The sequence below is a fragment of the Miniopterus natalensis genome, chromosome 2 (genome assembly GCF_054644295.1).
Source record: "Miniopterus natalensis isolate mMinNat1 chromosome 2, mMinNat1.hap1, whole genome shotgun sequence".
NCBI classification, from domain to species: domain Eukaryota; kingdom Metazoa; phylum Chordata; class Mammalia; order Chiroptera; family Miniopteridae; genus Miniopterus; species Miniopterus natalensis.
In genome coordinates this window covers 131,314,613-131,341,906 of record NC_142082.1, presented here as the reverse complement: position 1 = coordinate 131,341,906, position 27,294 = coordinate 131,314,613, and the positions used below count along the sequence as shown (strand labels likewise).

The following is a 27,294-nucleotide window of genomic DNA, read 5'->3' as shown; positions in this document are numbered from 1 at the left end:
GACATTTTGATCATCAGAGGTAGCACCTTTTTGAATAAATTTCAACATTGCCCTTAAGCTACGATAAGTACAGAGCTAGTGTAAGGAGGGACGACGAGAGGCTGGAGGTAGAAAGAAGGACAGGTCTAAGCATCAGCATTTAGGTAATATGAAAAACTGCTGTCGCTCAGCCTGCCTCAACTCCATATATGGTGCTCAAATACGAGGTTGCAATTCTGGCTAAGCAAACACCCCCTCACACACACACACAGGCTCCCCGCACCTGGCGCAGAGGCCCCTCACCTGGAATGCGGGAGGGTGGTTTCACCTATTACAGTGCTGGCTTGTGCAGGGGTGGCTCACCCGGGTGTGCGCCTAACTGGAAGTGTGGCTCCAGTCTCACCCTCCCACACTTAGGCAGGTCTCTGCCAGATCTTTTCATCCCCTCAACTACCAAAGCTCGCAACTGATTACGGGCGGCGCAAGAGTCGCCTCAACCCCCTTCCACGTCTTCCCACAAACCCCAGGCTCGCAGCTGGGCCTCGGGGCGGTGGCTCTTCCCTTTGCTATCCCCTCGGGGGTCTCAGGCGGGACCCGCGGGTGGGATGCTCGGCTCCGCCCGTGGGCCCCCTCGTCTGACAGGCAAGTCCCTGGCAGAGGCTTCCCTCCGTGGAGCTGGAGGCCGGGGGCGCAGGCGGGGGCCGGCGGCCGCCGAGGCCGGGCGGCGGGCCTCGCGCGGCGGGCGCGCTCGCCGTCCTCCCCGCTCGTCTCCTTTGCTCATATTTGGACTCGGCCGCCCGTGCCCAGGAATTTCCCGTCATGCCTCCCGCCGCCCCGTCCGTCGCCCGGAGCCGCGAGGGAGGAAGGGAGGCTCGGACGGCGCGGCGGCGGCTCCGCGGTGCTCCCATGCGCCCGCGGCGGACCCTCCCGCGCCCCCTCTCGCTCTGCCTCTGCCTCTGCCTGGCCGCGGCCGCGGCGCCGGGAGCCGCGCAGCGCGGTAAGTTTGGGCTCGGGCTCCGGCTCCCCGCACCCTCCCACCCGGACCCTGCCAAGTTGAAGTGAGTCCGCGACCCGGGGTCCCCCGCGAGCGCCAGCTGCGCCCCCTTCAGCCTCTAGCGGGGATACCCCTGTCCCGAGCCGAGGAGGGGCGCGGAAGGGCAGCGCCCCGCGCGGGCGGCGAGGGGCGGCGGGAACGGGGTCAGGGGCGGCTTCGCCCCCGCCGACGGGAGGCGCCTGGCCGCCGTGCTGACACCTTATCCAGTCCCCGGAGCGAACCTGAGCCCGAAGAAGCTCTCGCCCGGCGCGGGCCCCCGGGAGACGGGCCAGGCGGGGCCGCCGGCCGCAGGCGGGGGGGAGAGGGGGGACGCCGCCCCGGATCCGGGGGCGCGGGGCTCGCGGCGGGGCCCCCTGAGCCCCGGCTCCGCGCAGGTCGGCCCCGCTGAGGTGGCGGCTCAGATAACGGGCCCCGGCGCGTGGGAACGTGCCAGCCAGGCCCGCGCCTCCCGCCGCGCGTCGGGAGGGCGTGGGGCGCGCCCGCGCGGGGGGCAGCGCGGGGCCCGCGGGCCGGAGCCCAGGGGGCGCCCCCGGGGAGGGGCGCGTCCGCCGCCGGCCAGCCCGGCTTCCGCGCCGCCCGCTCAGGCTCCCGCCGGCCGGCTGGTATTTAATAGGCCAGGACCGAGCAAAACCCCGAGTTTGCCAGGTACTAGTTTTGTCTTGTTTTTAAGCGGAAAAAAGCGTCGAAGTCTGTTTCTTAAGTTTTACCCTGTACTGTTTCAAGTCAAACTATGTGAACGAAAGGCGCCGTTCCATTATTTGGGTTAGGACTCTAGGCTATCAAGTGGGGCAGTTTTGAATTCTTAGAAATATTTTAAGGATACTTTTCTTTAAATCATGTGGAAAATATCAGTGAGGAGTTTTTAAATATAAGGTTATTATAAAAATGAATTGTTTGAAAGCACAAATACAAAGTTTAAGGTAAATGTGGAATTGCATGAAATTTTATTACTTGTGATCAGTATCTAACTAGTTATCAGCTTCTCAGTTCTTAATTTCACCTGGCATGGAGGAACAGGAATTGTAATTCCTCAGACTTGAGATTCCTTAGGAAATTTGAGTTTGCTTCTGTTTTTGCCCCCAGTAAACGAAACAGTTGAAAATAAGATATGGCCAACAAATAGGACTCATAAATTAGCTGAAAGCTGACTCTGTTAAGCTTAGGTTATATTCAGCATTCTCTGGCTATCTCTTCCCATATTTCCATTTGCAGCATGGTTGGCAAAATAGATTTTAAAAGTTAGTGTTTTTTTTTTCTATAAAAAGTCTTCAGGATTTAATTTATGTAACATAAAATTGCCAATTCAGATTAATGGGAGATTTAAAAAATATTCAACTTTCATTAAATGTGCAGTTTATAAATACTAACTTAAGTATTAATATCAATTTCATATTTGTATCTGGTTCAATTTGTTTTTTAAAAAGACCTACTTTTTATGAATTCATATTTTAGGAGTAACTTTAATAAGCGCTTGGGAAGCACAGCAAGTTCTAACTTCTCATTTTATCAGTGGTCTTCTAAAAAATAACTGTGCTGCACCATAAACAGTGGATTGTGCAGGGAATAGATGTATGTTATTTTTTCCCTCAGTGATGTGTTGACTTACCTAATACTGTGGTAAACAGCCATTGCAGAACAAATCCACCATACTGTGACCCCTTGCCAGCAATTTTGAACACCAAGTTTATATTTAGATCATTTAAACATTTATGCTTTTAACTTTGGTTCCAGCTGACACATAAGTCTAATTTCTGGTGACTTTTATTAGGGCCTTGTGTGAATTTTTTTGTGTGTTAAAATAAGTATCTCTCTGCCATTTAGAATTTAGTCACAGTGCCTAAACTGCCTGTCTGCCAAGGTTGCAAGCATACAACATCATTTAGGTTTTGAATCCACACCCATTATTTGACTTTTAAAGGTGCTTGCTCTAATATCTTAAGTAAAATGTTAACCCATTAGGTTAGAAATGTTTACTGTTTTGCTAATATCAAGTAACAAAATATTAAAAAAAAATATCCCAACAGTACTTTTTATAGGCTTTTCTACCATACATTTATTCACTTTTTAATTAAAAATAAATTTTCAACCATTAAAGAGCAACTTTAGGAAATAAAGTTGAAATAAAGAACCAAATGCTTTTTGGTTCTATCATAATCTGGTGACAGTCCCTTTGATTTTATCTCATGTGTGTTACTCATTATAGTTAGGGATTTGGCTGATGAATTTGGTTCTGATGTTTAACTTCCTTCTCTGTAAAATTATGATGGACATAGTCCTCAAGTCCCTTCTAGCCCCAGGATCCTATAATATTGTTTTTGTTTATAGAATCCTGCAGAGCCACCCACTATATTGATTCAAACTTCTGATTGTCAACTCTGACTTGCTATACATGTTAAACTGGTCTACTTGTAGTTAGATCTGATGGGTGTGGATCCAGCTTTAGGGGGCCTGGATCTGCCTCAGGGATGTCGTAATACCCTGCACATGCACACACCTGGACAGAGTTTCATAATAATAAGTTTCTGTAAATTTCTATCCTTTACCTGATAACTAGAAAGTGCTAGTTATGTTATAGAGTAAATGCCTAAGTGCTCTTTGGGGATAGTTAAGCCCAGGCCCTAAGATGGTTTGGTATTCAGTTTTGGAATTTGGATCTGGGTTAGGCATGCCACTGGGGAGAACCTAAACCTTTCTGAGGTTGGGAGGACTGTGGCTAGTTATTTGTGGACATTTCAGATGAAATACCCTATATGGGTTTTCGACCTTTTGATCATACCTCAGAGGAGACTGAATAGGACCTACCCATCTGATTTAGTCAGAATTAAATTGGCTTCCAATAGGAGGGTAATCAGAGAGCTACTTATTTAATTTGCCAGTCAGTTAACATCTCTGTTTGCTGTACAGATATTTCAGGGCTTTTGCTTGAATATTCCTATGTTTTCTCCTTCCTGGGCATGGTGGGTTTCCTTTAAAAATGCTCACCACGATCCTGGGTCTCCAAAGTCATATTTATGGCTTTTAAGGAAATACAAATAAAGAGAAAGGAAACTATAGAAAAGATAGGCCACTAATGAATCAGTTGACATTATGGAGGATTTTGGTTATTTCCTCATTTAAGCTTCTGCTTCAAGTAACAGAAATGAACTTGAACTAGTTTTAGGAAAAAGAAAGAAAGGAATTTGATGGAAGCCAAATGCAGACAGACCTTATTAGGGACCAGGGACTGGAAAACCTGCAACTTTTCCAGTCTCTAGCCTTTGCCTTTCTTTGCTTCATGGTTCTCTATTTGTTGACCATTTTATTTCTGCTTTCTTGTAATCATGGTTGAATGTGGCTTCTCAGAGGCTCCTGAGTATTTACAGAGATGCTTAATCATTTAGTCTCAATCCTAAACTAAGAAAAAGAACCTGATAGGCACAATTTGCGTCAAATGGTTGATCTAGAGGTTTCCTAAAGTCTTTTGTAATTCTTGAGTTCTTTATAGAATGTAGTACAGACATTTACATGGTTTGATTTTACATTATTACCTTTTTTATTATGGGGTTCTTAGTCCTTAAAAAATATATATATTTTTCTCTTGATTGCAGAGTGTGTTTAAAAGAGTGTGACCCCTCAGTGGGATCCTAGGATGTTAGGTCAGTTCATTCATACTGCTACACCACTGATGAAGAGAAAGCCTGTGGGGAAGAAGTGTACCATATTCAGGAATTACGACAGAGTCTTGTGATCCACCTGAGTTGTGAAAATCCTGTTCAATAGCAACTAATCCATCCTGTAGATAATCATCTGCATATTTTCAGGAATTCACTGAATTAAAATGCTAAGCTCAAAAAGCTCTTAAAAGTAAATTCATTAGATTCGGACAAGATGGCAGCATACTCACATCTTCCCACAGCCACATCAAAATTACAACTAAACTACAGAACAACCATCATTCAGAACTGCCTGAAATCTAGCTGGATGGAAGTCTTACAAGTAAGGATGTGTAGAAGAAGCTACATTGAGACTGGTAGGAAGGGCAGAGATGCAGAACATGCTGTTCCCACACCCACATATGGTGGATAAAAATTGGAAGGGATATCTTGGCTGAGGAGGTCACTCATGAGGAGCGAGGGTTCCTGGCCCTACACCAGTTGCCCCAGCACAGGGTTTCAATGCCAGGAAGAGAAGTCCCCATACCATCTAGCTGTAAAAACCAGTGAGGATTGTGGCTGAGTGAAACAGAAGGCTGCTGGAGTCCAGGTGTTCCTCTTAAAGGACCCATGCATGGATTTACTCTGACTCACTCCCTCTGAGCTCCAGCACTGGGGCAGCAGTTTGAAAGGCACCAGGGACATATTAGGAGGAACCAAATTGTCAAGAATTAGGGTGAAGGCTGGAGGGTTAGCTTTCTCCCATACAGAAGTGCTGGCTAATTCCCCCCCCCCCCCCATGAGCCATGGTCACCATATCTGAGTCTCCATCAACCTGGCTATCAGTGTTTGCCCTGCCTTGGTGGTAATTCCCTGAGACCCTGCCCCATCCAACTTGCAGGCCAACCCAAACTAGGTTTCCAGTGGATTTTCCATATGAATGACCTGTTTTGGCTCATGCCTCAGACTTTCCTAATACCTCTCAAAACAAGCAGCATTTTGCCTTGGCGTGCCCTGTACTTTCACTAAGTGGCCCCAGGCCTGACCCTAGCAGCAGCCAGCCTTGTTCACAACTTGGGCTCTCCTGGGCAGCTCCAAACCTGATACAGGTAGTAGCCATCTACAGATTGCTTTGTAGCTCATGCCAGGAGGACCCAGGCAGAACACAGGCTGCAGCCGACCTTGGCATGCACCTCCCAGGAGGCCTCAGAGCCATCGCACCCCGTGGACAGATTCAGACCATGTTGAAGCACCACCCAACTACCTCCACAAGCAACACACTGAAGGGGGCAGACTTAATGGGCACCAGAGCCCCACTAAAGTCAGCCCTGCTTTATGGGTTGGTCCCCTGCGTAGCCGATCCTTCGCGGTAGTTGAAGCCAGTCCTTGCAGCTGATGGATCTGGGCATAAATCCCTCCCATTGATGTGCCAACAACAGTCAAGGCTCAACTACAACAGAAGGGTGTACACAGCCTGTATGGGGATTGTGTGTGTGTGGGGGGGAGTGCACCTGGAGTGCCTGGCTTGGGTGAACAGGGAGGCTATACCACCCAAAAGGACACCTACTACATTAGGCAACTCTACCTGATACATAGAGAGGCTACCAAAATGAGGGGACAAAGAAACATGCCCTAAATGAAAGAATAGAACAAAACTCCATAAAAGGAACTAAACAAAATGGAGACAATCTCTTAGAGACAGAGTTCAAAACACTGGATATAAGATGCTCTATAAACTTAGGGGAAGAGTAGATAAACTTAGTGATAAATTCAGCAGCATAAAAAGGGACATGGAAACCATAAAAAAAAAGAACCAGGAAGAAATGAAGGATACACTAACCGAAGTGATTAATTTACAGGGGATTAACAGTAGAGTAGATGAAGCCCAGAATCAAATCAATAATTTGGAATCTTAGGAAGCAAAAGACATGCAGTCAGAACATCAAAAAGAAAAAGGAATCCAAAAAAAGTGAGGATAGTGTAAGGAGTGTCTGTGACAACTTCAAGTGTAATAGCATTCACATCATGGGGGTACCTGAAGGAGAAGAGAGAGAGCATATGAAATTGAAAACCTATTTGAAAAATTAATAACTGAAAACTCCCCTAACCTGGTAAAGGAAATAGACATACAAATTTTGGAAGCACAGAGAGTCCCAAAAAGAGTCCAAAAAGGCCCACACCAAGACACATCATAATTAAAATGCAAAAGGTTAAAGACAAAGAGAGAATCTTAAAAACAGCAAGAGAAAAGCAGTTAGTTACCTACAAGGGAGCTCCCGTAAGACTATCAGCTGATTTCTCAACAGAAACTTTGCAGGTCAGAAGGGAATAATATTCAAAGTGATGAAAAACAAGGACCTACACCCAAGATTACTCAACAAAGCTATCGTTTAGAACTGAAGGACAGATAAAGAGCTTCCCAGACAAGAAAAAGCTAAAGGAGTTCATCACCCAGACCAGTTTTACATGAAATGTTAAAGGGTCTTCTAGAAGAAGACGGAGGAGAAGGAGGAGAAGAAGGCAATAAATACATATCTATCAACAACTGAATCTATAAAACAGACAAGCAGAACGGGAACAGAGTCATAGATCCAGAGAGCAATTTAATGGTTGCCAGGTAGGAGGGGTGTTGGAGAGATGGGTGAAAAAGGTGAAGGGCTTAAAAAGTGCAAATTGATAGTTACAGAATAGTAATAAGGATGTACAGCATAGGGAATATAGTCAGTAATATTCTAATAACTATGTATGGTGTCAGATGGGCATAAGATATATCAGGATGATCACTTAGTAAGTTACATAGTGTCTAATCACTGCGGTGTATACCTGAAACTAATAAAATATTGTACGTGAACTGTAATTGAAAAACAAAAAATGAAGGGGTGGGGGAAGGTAAAAGAGGGTACAAGGAGGATAAATGGGGATGGAAGGAGACTTGGGGTGGTGAACACACAATACAGTATACAGATGACACATTGTAGAGTTGTACCTCTGAAGCCTATGTAATTTTTTTAACCAATGTCACCCCAATAAATTCAATTAAAAAATAAGAATAAAAATGATTAAAAAAAAAGTAAATTCCTTAAAACTAATTGTAGACATTCAAAGTAGTAATAGTTTAGGGACCAAGAGTTCATCATTTATTTTTCTGTTTCTCTCATGTCCAGCATTTTCCACCTCTACCTTTCTTTTACATAATTTCTGCTGCCTGGAATAATTTTCTCTCATAACTTATTGAAGTTCTTAAGATCTCCGTCACATGGTACTTTGTGAAACTTTCTTTATGTCTTAGAATTTGTCATTTCCTTATGCTTCTAAGACATTTTGTTCCTAGATTGGGGCACTATTTTACCGTCTTGCATTGTAAAGTCCATTCGTATTCACCTTCTTCACTGGACTATAAGTTCTATTAGACCAATTAGTCATCTAGAAGAATTCTGATAGGCTGTTAGGATCCATGGTCCCAGGAATAATGATTCCAGCCTTTGCAAATGTTCTGAAGCTTTTATGGCATCCTGCACTGTCGCCACCTTCTTTTGACACATTGCTCCTCTTTCTCAGTCCTTGTCTGTTTTCTAGATTTTACAGGCTTTTCTGTGAATAATTTACTGTGTGAGGGTTGAATTCATAGAATGGTAGCATGTTTTCCTGTTAACTGAGGTGGCATGGGGAAGAAGAGTATATAGCCATGTAATGTGGAAGAAAATAAACTTTTGTTGAGCACCCAATATTTACCACATCATGTAGAAGGGTAGGTATAGAAGAAAAATTGGGGCATATATAAAGGGCAATAGTGTGAAGACAAAGTATAAAGATGGAAAATTAAATTTGACCTATATCATGGAAGACTTAATGCTTGGCTAGGAAATTTGCAAGTTAGTAAACTGTGTGATTGGAGTTTTTGGGTCCTTGAAGTGTCATGATCAGAGTTGAATTAAAGGATGTATTATCTAATAATTCAAAGGATGAATTGAATTGGGAAAGAAACTATTTTACCAATAAAGAAGGGTTCTAAGAATTTTTCAGGTAATGAAGACCTGAACTAGGTGGGGTAGTAGGCACAGGATTGGAGAAGTGTTGCTGAGTTAGATTGGACAGAAATAAACAGTTCATTGGATATGAGGAAAGAGAGGGATGAATAAGAGATGAGGTTAAGGTTAGGCAATTGAGAGAACATGAACTCAGAGAAGGGTGGGGGTAAAAAATAAGTATTTAGATCTATTGCATTTGAGGTGCTGGTAGAACATTCATGTGGAGATGTGGAGTAGAATCGGAAATGTAAGACTGACTTGGAGAAATCAGGGCTGGAGATAAACGTGTGAGTAAGGAAGGTTAAAAATAGAGGGCAGAAGAAAACATTTGTTGACTGGAGTAAGAGGAAGGGCACAGGAAATGCATCAAAAAGAAGATACAATTTGATCTGGCTTTGAGAAATGCCTAATCAGTGTATGGCATTCTGTCTGTGAACTTTCCTTGTTTACAGGACATCACATTTACTCATTCCAGTATATGGGAAACATTGACCAAGGATACTTTGACCTTTCTGAACTGCAAAACTGTTGCTCCTACTTCAGTGCTTAACCTCCTTCTGTGGCTTCTTACCTTTCTTAAGATAAAGGACTGAGTGTCTTCATCATCATCAAGCCTTGCTCTGGTCAGTACTCTAGTCTTCCTAGATCCTAAAAGTTGTTCAGTCGGTCTTGAGCATACACACTCTGCTCAGTCTCCTCCCCATTCCTCCCTTCCCCTTCCCCAAGAATGTGAAGCAAATGTATTACCGCCAGATGGAGTAATCCTTGCCTGTTTTTTGGTGTGTTTTTTTTGTTTTGTTTTTGTTTTGTCCTTTATGAGCACTTTTATTTTTTTAAACCTCACCCAAGGATATTTTTTCCATTGCTTTTCAGAGAGATTGGAAGGGAGGGAGGGAGGAAGATAGGGAGGGAGAGGCTGAGAGAGGGAGAGAGGTGGGGAGAGAGAGAGAGAGAAATCTGTTAGTTGCTTCCTGCATGCGTCCCTATTGGGGCCGGGGATCAAGCCTGCAACCAAGGTACGTGCCCTTGGCCAGAATTGAACCCAGGACCCTTCAGTCCGAGGGCCAACACTCTAACCACTAAACTAAACCGGCTAGGGCTGTGGCACTTTTTATTGCCATGGCCACGTTCTTCTCCTCTCATCTCCTCAAGTGTTACCTGCAAGCGTTCCTATATACTTGAGTTGGCCCCCTGGCAGCCTGTCCCATACTGCTGACACTGGCAGTGATAGCCTGGAGCAGCATTGTTACCTGGCGTTTAGTGATTGGCTTAACCAGCTGTGTGCTGATTTGAAGACAGTGGGACAATTTCTTGATACCTGACTTTCTGAAGGAAAATGGAGTGAATTTACTTCACTGAGAGGGCTTCATGTACACAGACTGTAGAGGTTTGTAAAACATGGAGCTGAAATAGAGAAAGAATGCGGGTGTAGGAAATGTGTTCTCAGGGCCTGGCTTCTTGGCCAAAGGTAAATCCCGATTCTAAGTTTCTAAAAATAATTCCTTGTTAATAAATTTGTCTAAAGTGACATATTTATATTTAATATACAGGATTAAGAGTAATTTCTAACTCAGTTTAAAACAGGTGATCCTCCCATATTCTGCTTGTTGTACTTTTTTAGCTGTGGACTGAGAAAATACATAATAGCACAAAGCCACTATAACATTTGAAATGAGTTTTTAAAAAAACATAAAAGCATTCTCATATGTTTGGAAAAGTAGACATATGTGGAAATTATGACGTATAGAGTCTATGGACAGTACTTGATTTCTTGCTTTGTGCATACTCATGGAGGTTCTGCTCCCAGCTTTCAGCTGCTCATTGTGGCCTCTTTTGTTTAAAAATTTTACCATAAATGAAATTTTGGAATGACATAAAAACTCCTTCTCAATATCCTCTTACAACTGCTTGTTTTATGCCAGGCAGTGTTCTTTATGCTAAGACTGGGCTATCGAACAGTCTCAGTGATTAGTATATTAATACTTTTAAAAACTATATTTTCAGGTGTCTGAGCATTATTCTTAGGGCTATTGTGCTGCTTTTAAGATGAAATTTAGTAGATGATTTGCATACAAGTACATACTTACAGAAGTCTCATTTTGGCTATGGGATAACTGCCTTTTATTACTGTAAACTACACAATGAATCTTTATGGTTTGTTATTTAAAGGCAGTGTTATTTAAAGGCAAAAACAAAAAGCAAGAACACACAAAAAACACCACCACCCTTCAAACAAACAAACAAACAAAAACCTCAAAACAAACAAACAAACAACAAATTCTTTAGGGAATATGTTAAACTTAAGGTAAAATTGAAAATAAGCCTGTGCTACATGTTAGAGTCTTTTAAAAAATATCAGGAGAGCCATTGTAAAAACCAGAGAGCCCTGAATTTTATTTCTCTTTTTTGTATATTGTGTTTGGTTGTCAGAGAATCTGGGCATGGTTGGGGTTGGGAGAGATCTATAGTGACTACTATAGACGGATACTTAGGTTTTGATTTTTGTTTTTTAATTCTCATCCTAGGATATGTTTTTTTAATTATTAATTGATTTTTAGAGAGAGGAAGGAAGAGAGAAGGAAGGAAGGAGGGAGGGAGGGAGAGAGAGAGAGAGAGAGATGGGAGAGAAATATCCATCGGTTGCCTCCCATATGTGCCCTGGCCGGGGATCAAGCCCACAACCTTTTGTTGTACAGGACGATGCTCCAACCAACTGAGCCACCAGACCAGGACAGATGGATACTTATTTTACCTTAGATTAGTGGGGTGTGAGTAAGGAAGGGTTGGCTATATCTCCCTGTACACAGTCTAAGAGATAAGTAGTTAGGGCAGTGGGTTGGGAGGGCACAATCAGCTGTGGAGTTCTGGTCTCACAGTAATTGAGAATGAAAATGAGAAAGTGCATGCATTGTAGGCCTTGTTCCTGACGTCTTGGTGTGTGAATATGCCTTTTAGTTAGACCACCTGAGGGAGCCAGAAGAGGATCGGTTGAAGGCAGAGGTTGTTTACCTATGTGCAGAGCCTTTTTAAAAATTACATCCTCATGAGCATATTTGCGTCTTGTGTGTATGTTCATGTTGCAAGGGGGTCAGTCTAGTGTGATGAAAGGAACATTGGAAGACTGGGTTTTCCTAGTCTTGTTCTTGCCTAAGGCATGTAAGCTCCTTGTGCCTCAGTTGTCACACCTGCAAAATGAACAAATTGTACTTGGTAATACTGGATGTTGCTTTTGCTTGAAGATTCCCTAACCTACAGGTTGTCTAAAGGCCCTCAAGTAGCTTTCATAATTTTTAATGGACACGTGATTAATATATTATACAAGATTATGTCTTCTCTTGTTATGTTGGGTTCAAGTTGTCTATTTTGTGGAACTAAATATAAATGTTCTTCTGTGATGAAGATCTTATGTTTGAACTGTGTGGGCTAGTGTGTCCAGTAATTTGATAGATAAGCAAAGTTACATAACCCGTTTAAAGATTTAGTACTTATTTAGAGGATAGATTACAATGTGTTAGAAACATCATATTAAATATCCCATTGGAAGTAATGGCATTAAGCACTAGATATTATGTCAGTTGTTCTAAATGTACAGCTAAGAATTGCTTATTTAGGCTTGATGATGTATTTCAGATGGAGAAAGTCCTCTTTTATCAGGGTACCCTGCCAGCAGAATTTACCTTTGATCATCCTGGAAATATATTTAACTCTTAAAACTAGTTCATTTGGTTTTATCATTAAAGAAGATTTTCTCCATTGAGTTTTAAAGAAAAAACTTTACCAATTTGATAGGTAAAAAAAAAGTATCTTCTCTCTTTTTAAAAAAATATCTTCTCTTGCCCTATTTCAGTGGTTAGAGTGTTGTCCCAAAGACTGAAAGGGTTGTGGGTTCAGTTCCTGATCAAGGTCACCTACTTCAGTTGTAGGTTCAGTCCACCAGACCCTGGCTGGGGTGTGTTCGAGAGGCAACCAATTGATGTGTCTCTCTCACATCAATGTTTTTATATCTCTCTTTCTCTCTCTCTCTCTCTCCCTCCCTCTCCCTCTCCCTCTCCCCCTCTCTCTCCCCTCCCCCTTCCCCTCCCCTCCGCTCTCTCTAAAAATCAATGGAAAAAATATCCTTGGGTGAGGATTGAAAAAAAAGAAGTATCTTCTCTTGCCTTTAAAGTGTCTCAGTGAGTTTTTGTCCCTTTATTATAAAATATTTTACACAAACAAAAAATATATACTGTCTACATGAGACATAAATAAAATTTTTAAATATCTGGGTACCCCCCCATTCAGCAGAAATGGAATGTTGAAGCCACCTGTGTGACCTTGACCAGCCACATCTGTCCTCTGCTCTGAGGTACCTACAGCCAGGCATTTTGTGATTATCACTTAACACAAATGATAACTGATAAACTCTTGCTTTCCTTACAGTTTTATCATTGATATGTCTCTACAGATTTTATTGTTTAATTTTGCAAGTTTTGGAGCTCTATATAAATGGTATCAGCTGCCGTAACTTTTGTGACTTGCTTTTTTCCTCCCTTGACATTATGTTCATATTATCCATATTGGTGTATGGAACTCATTTTTAAAAGATTAACATTTTACAATTGTCTATGTGCTTTTCTTTTAATTTACTCCTACTTCCTGCACATTTATCCATTAAGGTTCTTGTGTTTTCCTATGGAGTCAAATCTTCGTGTTTTCTCCCATTGGCCTTAAGCTTAATCATCCACATATCAAATAATAATAATGATAGTGGTAACAATAATAGCAAGTACTCCCAAACAGATCTTACTGTGAGCCGGGCGCTAGTCTAAGTATTTATCATTTACATATATTAGCTCACTTAATGGTCATGACAATTTTATCAAGAAGGTACAATAGTATTCTAATAACTCATACATTAAGTTTAGGGCCTGAGGTACAGTCATTCAGTAATTGGCGTGACTGTTTGAATCTAGGCAGTCTGGCTCCAGAGTCCATGCTCTTAATCATTACACTGTTCTAACTCTTATGCAGTCTTTTCCTTTAATTACATTTTTCCCCATTTAACTTTTGAAAATATTAAATAATATTAAATGTTTCTGTCACATTAAAAAAGGAATGACCCTAGTGTGATGTTCAGATTGGTTCTCCTGTACAGCACCAATTGCTTAATGTCATGCCACAGTTTAATTTGTTTCATGGTTAGACCATGACTTTCTTATACAGGTTTTCCCCCCAGTTCTCTGGGATTTACTATTGCATTTTATTTCTAATTAGAAGGGAAGACTATGTGTCTTCATTATCCTTTTAAAACCTTTCAGTTTTTTACTTTTGGCCCATTGTTTGGAATAGCTGCCATTAATTTCCTGTGCTAATTTGGACCAGTTTCTTCATATTAAGAAAATGACATCCTCGTTTATTTTTTTTATTTTTTATTTTTTTAAAACATCTTTATTGATTTCAGAGAGAGGAAAGGAGGGCGAGAGAGAGAGATAGAAACATCAATGATGAGAGAGTCATTGATTGGCTGCCTAGCCCGCAACCCGGGCATGTTCCCTGACCGGGAATCGAACCCTCATCTCCTGGATCCTAGGTCGATGCTCAACCACTGAGCCATGCCTGGCCGAGCAACATCTTCTTTTAAAAAATATTTGTGTGACGTTAGTGAATCAATCTTTTTGAGCCATGGATTTCTCAACTAAGATTAATTATTTTATTAAGCAGAAATATGTAATTGCTACTCAGAACTCCCTTTCAGTGTGAAATAACCAAAGGAGACCATGAGGGACAAAAATAGTAAGTTCTTGATAGTGGTTGGAAACTACTGATTTTCTCCAACTCCTCAAATTATAGAGCAAAAACTTTGGTATAGAGAGTTAAAATCTCTTTGTACCATAACTTTTTTGTATAGCTTTAAAATTTCCCCTAAATTGATTAATTTCCTAATTAATTTTTTCTCTTACATTCTGTGACTTTATGATGTCTTCAGGTTTTCCCAAGTTCTTGGATAATCTCCTAACGTCCCTTATTTAAACATACTCAAATTTCTCTCATCTTGAAAAACAAACAGCCTATTTGACTTGCCATCCTCTGTGACCCAGTTATTTTTTAATTTTTTTACATCCTTGCTGTCTCTCTTTATCTGTCATCTATCCAAATAAGCATTTAGTTTGTATTACATGTCAGGCAGTAATTTGTCTAATCCCTGGAGGTGCAGTATGAACCAGAGGGACGAAGGACTTTTATTCTCAGTTTGGAAAGAGTGAGAAAACCATGTTGTGGTAGGAGCAAGAGGGAAAACGGTTAGAGTTGAGGGCAAAGAGGAGGGCCAGATCATATGGGGTCTTAGACCAGCATGAGGAGTATAGATACTACTCTGTGTGATGGAAGCCATTAGGGGATTTAGGCAGGCAGTGTCAAGATTTAGTTTGCATTTTAAAAGAATCACTCTGGCTGCTGTGTGGAGACAATGAATTGTACGAGGCTGGTCAAACATGGAAGCAGGTGAACCGTTTAGGGTAGTTCAGTGCTTCCGGTAAGAGTTGATGATGGTTTTGATCAGGGTGCTGGTGGAACAATTGATGGATTGCTGATGGACTGGATACAGGGTCTAAATACAAGAACCATCCACGCTATTTCACTGAAACTGCTCTGATTGGAGCCATTAATGGTGTCCATATCAAGCTCAAAGGACTCAATTTGGTTCCTATCTTTCTGATGCCAGGACATTTGGTACATTGACCACTTACTCCTAGGAAGTCTTTTCTCTTGGTTTCTAACACTGTTTTGTTAGATTTGTGATCTTAGACAAATTATCAGTGTCCCAGTTTCTTCGCTTGTACATAGTATTGTTCCTACTGCATAGGTTGTTGTAATCATTAAATGAGATAATTTATGTACTTGCATTAGCTAGCAGCAGCAGCAGCATCATTGGCATTCTGGAACAGGACTCCTGGACCTTTCCCTACTTGGCCACTGCTCCTCCTTGCTGGTTCTCTTTTGCTAGTTCTTTCTTCTCCAGGTCACCTCTAAATGTTGAAGTTCCTCAGGGCTCTGACATTTTCTTTACCCATCTTTCACATTTTATTAGGCAGTCTTATTTACTCTGTGGCTTCAGTTCTGTCTGTATAAAATTAACTCCCCCTAAGTCTACCCAGAAACCGTTTTGTTTCCTGAGGCACAGTCCTATGTATCCACTTGCTCCTGTGTCATCTCCATCTGGATGGCTGTATCTTAGGTACCTTCAACATGTCAAAACCCGAACTTTTCCTTGGCCCACGCTTAAGTCTCCCACCTTGCTCCCTAGCTCAGTAAAAGGTGTTACCATCTGCGCAGTTGCTCAAGTGACAACTGGAGTTCTCCTAAGTTCTTTCCTTACCTCATGCCCTATATCAGTCTTTTGCCTAGGTTTGTGCAGTAGCTTCCTAGTCTCACTACCTCTCCACATGAATAACTGAACCTGCTTTTGCTTCACCCTGTCTGTGCTTCCAAGATTTGCTTCTGCCTACCCTGTCCTCCGCCCCCCTGTACGCCTCCTACCTTCCAGCCACACTGCTCTTCTTTCGTAACCTCCAACGGGCTACACTCTAATCTCAGGGCCGCTGCTCATCTTCTTCTTTGAACACTTCTTCCCTGATTCTTAATCTGGGCAGCACAGATTCTTAGTTCATTCTTAGTTCAAATGTTAAATACTACCTCCAGGCACACATTCATGTGCTTCCCAAACCAGACTACTGTCCTCTGTTATATAAGCTGTTTATTCCTTCTTTGTCTCTCTGTGACCTTTATTGCCCTTGCTAATAATATCTTTCTCACTAGTATGTATGCTTCATGGTGGCAGGGACCATGGCATCTTGGTTCTCACTTCGTCCCCAGAATCTGTTAAATAGATAGAGTAGGAAAGAATGCAGCATGGGTTTGCCTAGTTTGGGGAGTGAGAGGCCTTCTGGGGGGGGGGGGGGGTTGTGTGTGTTTAATCTTTCAGGGTGGTACAGGGGAGGAGAGAAAAGTTTAGGTTTACTGTAGTTTAACTTTCAGACTCCAGTGGGTAGAGAGGAGGGAAGCAGCATCAGAATTGGAGGTGGCTCTGTCACCAAGTGTTTGTTGCCTTAGGGTTGAAGTTTCTTTTCTCTGATGCGAGGGACATCAAGAATTTCTAGGGGAGTGCCCCTAGAATTTCCCAGGTTTGCCTGTTTTTTGAAAAGTCAGCCGTGGCAGCGCTTCCCAAATCTTTGGCACACTAGGCATGGATATGGGCACACAATCCTTAGAGGTGTGGCTTTCAGTGTCAGAAATGCTTGCCAGATTTACCTGTTGGGTCCAGGTATACCCTGTGCTGGTTACGAAGCTCCCGTATGTATGTGTGACTTACCTGCTGCCTGGCCTTGGCTGCTTCTAATTATAATCCTAGTGGGAATCTGCTGGGCTCTCTTTCACTCACTTGCAGGAACAGTGTTCGCACAAGATGACTTGGGAGTTGGCCTTATTTTCAACACATCCTCTCTGCACTTTATCTAGCGGAAGTTTTTCAAACTGGGTTTATTCTAGTTTAGTGTTCAGTGCTGATAAAGATTTTTCTGTATTTTTCTGTCCTACTCACCATTTCAATAGGAACTGGTAGGAATCTCACTGAGGGAGAACATGAGGGAGTTTTCTTTTAAAAGGTATTTATTTTGTATTGCCACATTTGTGTGTGCGCAAGCACGTGTGCATGTGTGTGTGCGTGTGTGCAGTCTCTCTTTTTCTCTTTGCTTCTTTTTTTTGACCCCTCCATACTATTTCTTTGTTTTGTAACTCTACATGAGAGTAGTTTTTAGTAGGTGCATTTAAATCATTTATGTTACCGTGGGTATATGTGATGATATTCCTTATCTTGTTTTAGCCTCTTATGTTCTTTACCCCTTGGTTTTCCATCTTTGGCCATATGATTTCTGTTTTATTTGCTTTTTTCTTTTATAGGGATTGGAAAGGTTGGTGTCATATTTTAGGTCTGTGATCTTGAAAAAGTGTTTAAAATTACCATAGAACCTGAAGTTTTCTAATTATTAATTTTTAAAAATAAAATAAAAAAGCCCTGGCCTGTGGCTCCTTTGGTTGGAGCGTCATCATAGGCATCAAAGGGTTGCAGGTTTGATTCCCGGTCAGGGTACATACCCAGGTTGTAGATTTGATCCCTGGTTGGGGCATGTGCAGGAGGCAACCAGTTGATGTTCCTCTCTCACACCGATGTTTTTCTCTACCTCTCTATTCCTCTCTCTTTAGAATTAATGAAAAGCATATCCTCAGGTGAGGATTAAAAAATAAATAAAAGTAAAAAATAAATAAACAGGATGTAATAGCATTAGGCTCTTCTCTGCAGGAGGGGATTTTGGATTCTTTTATTTCTTCCTCTCTGCTTTTGTTAACTAAAGGGAGGCTCGTAGATCCACATGATTGTTGAATTGTTATTTTTATATCATGTAGTCTCTCTTTAAGGATTTTAAGATATTTTTCATATAACTGTATAATAACATCTACTACATCTGTGGTTACCACCATGCCTTTAAACCTTTACTCCACCAGTTAGGGATATTTTGATTCAGTGTCATTTGGCTAGAGCCTGTCCTCGAGGGTCGTGTTTTCTTTGTTTTTGTTTTTGTGGGTAGGGAGGAATGTCCACATGCACATTTCCTGAGCTCTCCTGTGTCTGAGGGAATTATAGACTGTTATATAACATGTTAACCCTCCCTTGCAAGACAACATTTAATTGATAAGAGGAATGAATCTAAAAAAACATAATTAGGAGGTTAGAAAACACTTTTAGAGTAACCTGAATGTAAATACTAGTGTAATTATGGAATGTAAAAAGTTGCTAGCATTCTATATGGAAGGAGAACCAAGGAACAGTGGAATTTACTGACATTCAGATAACAAATTAGTGTCAGTCACAAGGCTACTACAGGGAATTCAGTACCTCCAATGTTGTAGATAATTCTGAAGGTCATGTTGCTAAATTAGTTATAAGTCCTAGAATAGTTTTACCTTTGAACAAGTGAGTTCAAAGGTAAACTTTTCTTTTTTTTACTCAAACATAAATGATTTTTTGACAGTCACTAAAATTGCTGAAATAAAAAAGTTAATCTTAAATTGATTTTAGTTAAGCTACCTGTTGGAACGGCGGTTTTCAACCTTTTTTTTAATCTCATGGCACACATAAGCTAATTACTAAAATTTGCAGCACACCAAAAAAAAATATTTTTTCCTGATCTGACAAAAAAAAAAAAAAAAGTATAATTTTGACTCAACAGCAGATGGCTGTTGTTGTGTTGGCTATCATTTTTTAAATTTGAAAATCTAAAGAAAAAGAGGTCAGTGTCTCAGACTAAATGGTCAGATATTGCATGTTTGAAAAATTCTTGCTGCATATCAGTGTGCTGTAGCACACGGTTGAAAATCACTGTGTTAGACGATCACCTCATTCTTACCCTGTTCCAAACTAAACTCGACAATCCAGCTCGGGCACACACACTCTCTCCCTGCCTCTCCCATTCTCTGTCTCTACCTCTACACGATGTCTGAGAGCTCCTCTTGCTTTTTTCCTTCTCGGTGAGGGAAATAAAAGTCACTGAACAGTCTGCTAGTTACTTTCAAAAACATTATCTCATTTAATCTTTCCAAAACTTAATGGGGTAAGTGCTATGATCTATATTATGCAGGTAAGGAAACTCATACTCAGAGAAAGTAACTAATTAGCTCAAGATTTATCAGCCGGTTAAGCGATGGAGTGAGAATTTGAACCCAGTCCTGACTCTTCCCTGTTACCACATGCCTAGATACTCTGTAAGGACTCTAGTCCTGTGGGAATGGACATTATGCACAGAGATGGGGGGCAGCGGGGGTGGTGGTGACATTGGAGTTCAGTTCTATGAAAACATTTGTCAATCCTTTATTTTACAGAGGTGAATGTCACTGACTACTCTCAAGGAGTTTATAAGAGAGGTATATATAAACCTAAAATTCTAACATGCAGTAATAGATATAATAATAGAGGTACCAAAGTAGGAAGTAGTACAGAGGAAGAACGGGCTCATTTTCTGATGGAAGGGATGGGGAGGAGGGTGAGGGGATAGCTGTGAAGAAAAGTTTCCCACAGGAGAGGATACTTAAACTGGGTCTTGAAGGTTAAGATCGAAGAGTTTACATAATATGGAATATGTGGGTGGTAGGGTGAGGGTAAAAAAGGTGTGTGGGAGATGATTGATAGTTGGCTATTATCAGAAGAGAGTATTTGTTTATTCAGCAAGTACTTACTGAGCGCCTAGACAGTGTGTGAGGTACTAGAGATAAAGTAGAGCACAAGAGAGTTCACGGAGCATATAACGCACCAGGGAGTGCTGGGGACTGATGTTACACAGGTAGGAAAGGATGCCAACCGGGTAAGTCTTGTTGGCAGGGTAGACTGGCTGGATTTCCCCCTGGAGCTGGTGGTGTGACATGGTCAGAGCTAGTCCACAGCACTCTTGCAGCAGCGTGGAGGGTCGTGAGGGGAGTCAGGGGAGACAGGAAAACCAGCAAGAGGCCGTTTAGTATATTCTAGATGAGAGATGAAAAGGATGTGTTTGAGCAGTATCTCGGGAATAAAATGGGCAGCGCTTAGCACTGCGTGGATGTGAATGGTTAAAACAGAAAATGATTAAAGGGGACCCCCAGGCTTGAGGTTTAGTGGCTGCGTGGATGGGAGTGCTTGTTAACACGATCGGGAATACAGGACAGGTAAGTTGGCGAAGAAAGAAACAAACTAAGATTTGGATATGATGAATAGTTTGAGGTACACGTGGAACACCCAAGTTCTTTCTAAAACATGATTTAATCACCTAACGTTAATAAAGAACACCACTATAAGACAAAGCAGAAAGCGTATTTTGCAAAATATTTTATTTCTTTCAGGTTATGGTCTTATTCAGGGCTCTCCTCCCTCCCAGGTTCAATGTGGTATCAAAGGGTAGTTGGGAGAGGCCATTAAGATATACCTTCCAGTGAATTAGGGGGAGCCCATTTTCATAAAACATCTCCTTTATCTGCTGTATCAGATAAAAGCCACAGTGCATACCATCATGAGAATTCTATTTCATAATTTTCTTACTTTCTGTAACAGTAAGTTTGGAGGGGAGGGATGCTGAAATTCTGATACAAGAACAGATATTTGCAGTTTCAGTGCTAAAATTTTCTATTCCTGGATTGGTGGCAAAGTTCTTTTTTTTTAAATTAAATTTATTTATTGATTTGAAAGAGAGAGAGAGAGAGAAAGAGAGAGAAGCATCAATTTGTTGTCCCACTTATTTATGCATTCATTGGTTGCTTCTTGTATGTGCCCTGACCAGAGATTGAACCCCAACCTTGGCATATCAGAACAACTCTGTAATCAGCTGAGCTACCCCACCAGGGCTCCTCAAAGTTCTATAAAATATTTGAAACATGACTTAAGGATATGTATTTTTAGGGCTTACATTCAACTCATTAAAAATAGTTTTTTTAGTGCTATAGATACTGTAGTTCATAGTTCGAAGCAGAGGATTTAGTCAGCCCACATTAGCGTTTCTTTAGATGAAGTGGTTTGTTGCAGCCCTGCATCTTTTTTGTATGTATAAGCTTTATTTTAATCCAAAACCTGCACAAGGCTCTTGGTTCCAGGGAACCTAAGATGAAAAGTAGCAGCCAACTGCACTCCTCTCCATCTTTGTCTCCCTCCTCTGAAGTAATGTTTTAAAATCATTCTTTGGGTAGTTGCCTAATTTTAGTCTATATAGTTTTTAATTCACCAATTTCAGATAATATCCAGTTATGAAAAATAAGCATTTATCAGCTCTCTTTTCTCTGTTTACCATTGTTTACTGTTCTGTTGATTTTTTAATGGCTGTATATGTATTTTTCTAATGTTAAATAATATAGTATTTTTTCAACTTAAAAAAAAAATTTTTTAATGTCTTTATTGATTTCAGAGAGAGGAAGGAAGAAAGAGAGAGAGAGAGAGAGAGAGAAACATCAATGATGAGAGAGTCATTGATCGGCTGCCTCCTGCACGCCCCCTACTGGGGATCGAGCCCACAACTCGGGCATGTGCCCTGGCCTGGAATTGAACCAAGATCTCCTGGATCCTAGGTCGATGCTCAGCCGCTGAGTCACGCCAGCTGGGCTGTTCATCAACTTTTGATAAGCTACATGCCAACCTGTTGTGACGAAAAAGATTCCAAGTAGAGTGACTTACATAAGTAGAAGTTTATTTGTTTTCCCCATAACAGCTCAAGATAGGTTGGATTGGCAAATAGCTTTGCCTCATGACTGCTAAGTCTGCCTTCCTCAAGTAGCTTTCATCTCAGGGTCCAAGTGTGCTGCCACAGCTGTTGCCATTTCCCAGGGAGAAGACGTCTATAGCAAGTGACTCTCTTTAAAGCAGGTGACCAGAAAGTTCACACATCTTAATGACTTAAGTTCCATTGGCCAAAACTAAGTATGTTCACAACACAGCAGAGGAGGCTGAGAAATGCAGCTGTATGTTCAACTAAAATTTCAGAGGGTTCCATTTCTAATGAAGAATGGATTCTGAAAGTCAATTAGAATTTTCTAATTTAGTTAGTATCTTCTTCACTCTCTACTTTATAAGATGAGGGTCCTGATACTCTTATCATTTCCTCTGCCTCTCTTTCTGGCCTTCTTTACATATTATTAGCTATATACATTTAAAAAAATATTTTTTATTGATTTCAGAGAGAGGAAGGGAGAGGGAGAGAGAGAGATAGAAACATCAATGATGAGAGAGGATCATTGATCGGCTGCCTCCTGTACACCCCCTACTGAGGATCAAGCCTGCAGCCCGGGCATGTGCCCTGAACAGAATTGAACCGCGACCTCCTGGCTTATAGGTTGATGCTCAACCACTGAGCCACACCAGCTGGGCTAGCTATATACATTTTTTTTTTTAAATTATGAAGTTACTAATGTTTACATTCTGCTCTGAAACCACAGCCAAGTCTCTGTCTATAGGTTGTTTCTAAAAGCTTATATACATAGTGTTTGCTTACAGATCAAAAAAAGTGAACCATTACTATAGTTCCTTCTCCTTAGGTCCTGGGTCATGATCTCTGGGCCACTGGAAAGGATATACATTTTTCTAGCATCATGACAAATGGATAGTTTTTATAATACATAGATTGATTAAAAGCAGGTTACTTTATTTCTAAGGCCTGCATCTAGCACTGACTTATTAGATCAGTAAGAGAAGACACAGCGAATGTGGTGAGTGTCCGGGGAGCTTTCAGTCAGCTCAGGAAATGAGATCTTCGTATTCAGTCATTTATTGTGACCAGGAGCTACTCGGTAAATTTTACAGCCGAGTGAAACCTTAGTTCTTGAAGGGCTTGGGCCAGTTTTTGAGCTCCAGGTGATCCAAGATGAAGTAGTTATCTTCTAGCCTTTAATGCCTGAATATGAGACGAGAGCCATGTCTCTGGACCAAGGTGAGAATCTCTGTGGAATATTTAGCAATAGAAGGGATGACTAATGAGAGACTCCAGGCTCTTCAAGGTGGTCTCCTTGTCTTTGGTACTGGAGTTCTCATCATGTCAGACCCCATAGTTTTCCCAAACAAGGACAGCAGTCTGGGACATAAGAATTCCCGCCCTTGAGGAATTTTTAATATAGCAGAAGAGATTAAAATAGACTTCAGTTCAAATTCCAGCTCCGTCATCTACTGGCCATATGACCTTAGTTTCTGCTGGAGCCTTAGTTTGTGCTGGAACATGTAATCCCCAAATCCCAATGGCTTAAAACACTGAAAGTTTATTTCTTGCTTGTAATGCATGTTCATTGTCTATTAGATGGAAACTCTGCTCCATGTCTCCTTACTCCAGGGTCGAGGTTAATGGAGCAGCCATCATCTAATTATAGAACATTGCTGGCCACTGTGGAGCGGGAAAGGGAGATCTGGAGAGTCTCACTCCAACAATTTAAGTGCTCTGGCTTAAAAGTGACACACATTATCATTTCTGTTCACAACTTAGTGCCCAGAACTAGTGACGTGGTCTCACTCAACCCCAGGGTGCTGGCCAGGAAATGCATTCCTACCATGTGCCTGGAAAATGGAGAGCGAGAAATATTGGGCAAATAGTACACATATAGGAATGCCTAGGTCTGAGTGATGTGAGGATTAAATGATACCATATACACACCCAGTAACCTAGTGCAGGCGCTTAAAATTGATTATCATTAGCAATACTATTCCAGTAAGATGTACACATGCAAAATATTTGAATAACAATATTAAGTGGGACTAAAGATTCTTTCTTAGAAGCTGAATAAGAATACATCACAATGTATATGAAAGTGCTTTGTAAATTAGAACATAGTGTGCAAATGCAAGTTGATACTGTTATTATCCAGTAGATAGAAGATACAGCATGAGAGCTTGATTCAGTGTTAGAGATAGATCTTTATAGTTCTCTCTCAAGAAATGATGGTTGAAGTTGTAAGAATAGGTGAGATCTGCAAGAAGGAAAATAAATAGAAATACAGAGGATACCGAAGGCATGGCTCTGGAGCATAATCACAGCTTGGCAATGAGAAGGAAGCATCAGGAGACAGCCAATTTCTGGGAGGAAGAAACTGATACCTTTTAGTATCATAGAAAAGTCAAGTGAAGAATGTTTTCAGAAGGAAAATCATAAAATGTCTCTAAGAGGCACTTAGTTTCAGTTCTATGAGTTCTGTGGGGAGTATTAACAAATAATCGTTTGGGAATGTTACTTAAGGAAGTCATAGTAGTAGTTTCGAGGCGTCCGTGTGAGGGGTGCTCCGCTAGTAGCAGTCTAGTGAGGAAGTTACCGTAAACTCCACATTTACAGATGAGACTTTCAAAGCTCAGAGTGAAGCGTGGCAAATGAAAGCTAACTAGTCAGTGAGAAAGTTTAAATTTGAAGTCAAGTACAAGAAAAGCAAAACCAACTTTATAAATACAACAAAATGAAGGAGGGAAAAAAAAGCCCTGAAGAATTATGAAGGACCTTTTCATAGTAATCAAAAATGATTTATTTATGTGGGTTTTGATTTCTTGTTGACACTTTTTAAATATCAAGAAAATGAAATACATATAATGTAAAAGCTATCAACTATGAAATCAACATACATTTTAGAAAAAAAAGATTTGTTGTTTTATGTTGGTGATAGAAATTTTAAAATATTAATGCAGGAATGAATAAATCCCTGCTTTTTTTCTTTCTAAAACTATTTACTCAAAGGTAGATTTAAAGTGACAGAAAGTTGCCTTTTGATGAAAGCTATATCATTTTTTTGGGGGGCATAAATTATTTATAAAGATATATTGAAATGTTAAACACCTTTTTACACTTGATCTTAGCCAAAAGGCTGAGAAGCGATGTTGTTATACACCTTTTTTTTTTTTTAATTATCTTTATTGTTGAAAGTATTATAGATACAGATGTCCCCTTTTTTTCCCCTATTGTTCCCCTCCACCCCACATCCACCTCACCCCCAGGCCTTCCCCATACCAATGTCTGTGTCCATGGATTATGCTTATAAACGTATAAGTTCTTTGATTTATCTCTCCTCACTTACTCCTTCACCTTCACCTTCCCTCTGAGGTCCCTCAGTCTGTTCCATGCTTATGTATCTCTGGATCTATTCTTCAGTTTATTTTGTTTATTACATTCCACATATGAGTGAGATCATGTGGTACTTGTCTTTCTCCGATTGGCTTAATTCCCTTAGCATAATACTCTCCAGGTCCCTCCATGCTGTCCCAAAGGATAAAAGATCCTTCCTCTTTACAGCTGCATAGTATTCCATGGTGTAAATGTTCCACAGCTTTTTTATCCACTCATCTAATGATGGGCACTTGAGCCCAAATCTTAGCTATAGTGAATTGTGCTGCTATGAACATAGGGGTGCATATGTTCTTTCTAATTGGTGTTTCGGGTTTCTTAGGATATATTCCTAGAAGTGGGATCACTGGGTCAAATGGCAGTTCAATTTTTAACCTTTTGAGGAAACTCCCTACTGTTTTCCATAGTGGCTGCACCAGTCTGCATTCTCACCAGCAGTGCACTAGGGTTCCCTTTTCTCCACACCCTTGCCAGCACATGTCCTTTGTTGATTTGTTGATGGCAGCCATTCCGAAAGGTTGAGGTGATACCTCATTGTAGTTGTAATTTGCATCTCTCTGATGGTTAGTGACTTTGAGCATTTTTTCATATGTCTCTTGGTCATCTGTATGTCCTCTTTGGTAAATCTCTGCATTTGACTAGATGCTTTATAAAACAGGAATCCCGAAAAACCGGTAGCATTTAATAGAGTTCTAATTAGCATTAGAAGAAGATGGACCTTTGTCCATAATTCTATTTTAATTATATTGGTGTACCTTCTGAAAGGACACAGTTTAACCCTTGCATTGTTAATATTAGGTACAATTCTTTTTGCCCCTTTCTTTCTTTTATGTGAACTGAATCATAAAGAAAACGTAGATGCTGCAACATGTAGACAAGAGGGGTTTTAGCCTAATATTTTCTTTGTGCCCTGACCGGGAATCAAACCAGCCACCTTTTGGTAAACGGGAGGACACTCAGCCAACTGAGCCACATGGGCGAGGGCTAATTAGTCTCTTTATCTGTTTTGTTATTTACAAAACAAGAGGTTTTTATTCATTATTTTATTCATTCAGTTCATTGTTTCTCCCACTTTTTTTCCACTGAGATACACATGATGGGTGATATTTCATGAGCAACACACTCACATAGTCACATATAGATTATGGTTATAGACTGAGGAACAGATGGGCTAGGCTGCACATTCCTGGTGCTAGTTCTAACTCCACTCTTCTCCCCCACTCCAGAAAACATGTCAAGAAACAAGTAAATGAAAGTGACGTTGTTAAAGAGATAATTCAGAATGCATCCTTGTTAAAAAGCCTTACTCTCAGACTTCGGCATCTAAAGACAGTTTTCTTTTAAAGCAAACTCAGGAAGTACTACATTAGCACCAATAAAGTAGAGCAACCAAAGTGATCTATAACTTTTAGAACAGTGTAGTCTTTTTACCCTGAAGGATACAAAAGGTGTGATTTCTCACAATATTCTCCATTTTCAAGTTCTACAAAGCATGTATTTCATAGGTTAGGGTTTGATATAACCCTAGTTTAATGCTTTAACCCTAAATATAGTGAAAAGGCAGCTATTTCTGCAAAATGCATGCAAAGTGACATTAATCACACATTGTTCTAAAAATATGTAGCTGTTACCTCTAAATGGTGTGGAGGATTGACTGAGGAGTTTGAATAGCCAGGGTTCTGTTGCTGCTTATAACAAGTACAAAAAGATCTCTGCTTAACAAAAAGGATGCCCACTTCTACCTACCAGCCAATTCTAGCTAACAGCCTGTTGATTTCAACAAGTAAATGAGTGATTAATCAGTTCATTCAACAAACATTAGTTGAGCATAACTGGTGCCAGGATCTGTGCTGATAAGAACAAAAATGTTTTTGTGGAACTTTGTAGTAGACAATTAGATTAGTGGTTCCCAAATGCTGGCCCAGGATGAAGTTTCCTCTTTAATAATGAAATGAGAAAAATAACAACAATGA

General features: G+C 40.9%; 1 protein-coding gene across 1 annotated transcript in view; it reads left to right on the top strand.

The window, feature by feature from the left end:
- Positions 1 to 740: 740 nt before the first annotated feature.
- Positions 741 to 27,294, top strand: part of MSRB3 (methionine sulfoxide reductase B3) — a 146,404-nt gene continuing 119,850 nt past the window's right edge. Inside the window, exon 1 of the mRNA XM_087814562.1 lies at positions 741 to 976. The gene's annotated coding sequence lies outside the window, so the exon portion shown is untranslated. The remainder of the gene's footprint in view (positions 977 to 27,294) is intronic.